Below are 1466 nucleotides of genomic sequence, written 5' to 3' on the forward strand. Positions count from 1 at the left end.
CAGTTTGTGAGGGATTGTACAGGAAATATAACATGTCAGCTCTTCCTAATTCTCTCATGGAACTTATTTCTACCATCTAGAACAGTGTTTCATAAATTTTAAAAAAGTCATGAATACTTCAAGTATATAACTAAATTCACAGATCCACTCCCTTAAAAAAAAGTACATAAAATGCACATGCAAACAAACCTTGCATATAATTTCAGAGACTTTGCTGATCCCATGAAGCCCATCCATGATCCACACAAAGTCTATGGATCCAAAATGAAGAACCCCTGATTTGGAAGATAATATTGTTGTTGTTGTTGTTATGTGCCATCGAGTCATACCCGACTCCTAACGATCTCTACTTGGGTTTCCGAGGCAGTATCACTATGGAAGTAGATTGCCCAACATTTGTTCCAAGGAGTGGCTGGTGGGTTTGAACCGCCAGCCTTCTGGTTAGCAGTCAAGTGATTTACGCACTATGCTACCAGAGCTCTTTGGAAGATAATAACAAATGATTTTTTAAAAGAGTCAGATTATTATTTCCCCTTCACTGTTTAAAATAAAAGAAATCAAAGCTTTAAACAATTAATTATTTCTTGCCTAATGTATTATCTAAAAGTTTTATGGATCTCCAATATAAAAAGATTAATTAAAAGAGGGTGAGTATAAATATTAAATATGAGATACCAATACTATTAGTCTCACTCTAGACTTTGAAATGAGTGTGATTTTTCTGTTTAATTTCTTCATTGTTGTGATGGCTTTGGGTGCAAAGGATTGTTAGAGAAAAGTGCACTGACAAAAATTAATTCCATTATCTTTTAGGCTATATTCATTCTTCTGCTTTGTTTTGTTTAGTTTCCATTTCATCTTGTCAGAAAACTCTAGTGTGTTGTCAGTTAATTGACATTTCTAAAATGTCTTAAATATCAACTCACCAGAAAGAACAAATAAAAATTGCCATGTCTGCCTGGAGGTAAAAAATGTTTCCTGCAAAAGTCATTTGACTTCCTCCTGTCTAGCTATAAGAGGGAGTTGTCTAGTGCAAAGTGCTCAGCAATTGGAGTCCAAAGAACAGAGTTGGAAGTCCAACTCCAGGTTTCCTTTTATGACCTTGAGTAGGCACCAGAAACTGGGTTAGAATTTGGTCATCAGATTCTGTATTCTTTAATGCATAAGCCCTTTTTCAAATAAAGAGGGATATTTTCCATTGAAAAAAGGACATAATTCAGCAAAAATGTTATTACAAACATGTTTATAGTTTCAAAATATATAAAATAAAAACTATTATTAAAACAAGAAATTCACAAATAATCAGTTGTAGTGGGAATCTTTAACATGCATTCTTTGTAATGTAGATGAAGTAGATATAAAACATGTGATTTGAATAGCACACTTTTGGTAACTGAGAAACAATGTATCAGAGAATACACATTATTTTCAGTCACTCAACATTCACAAAATTGACCTTATCAAAC

This window comes from Orycteropus afer, unplaced genomic scaffold, assembly GCF_000298275.1.
Source record: "Orycteropus afer afer isolate SDZICR_OR568_19922 unplaced genomic scaffold, OryAfe1.0 scaffold00222, whole genome shotgun sequence".
In the NCBI taxonomy this organism is placed as follows: domain Eukaryota; kingdom Metazoa; phylum Chordata; class Mammalia; order Tubulidentata; family Orycteropodidae; genus Orycteropus; species Orycteropus afer.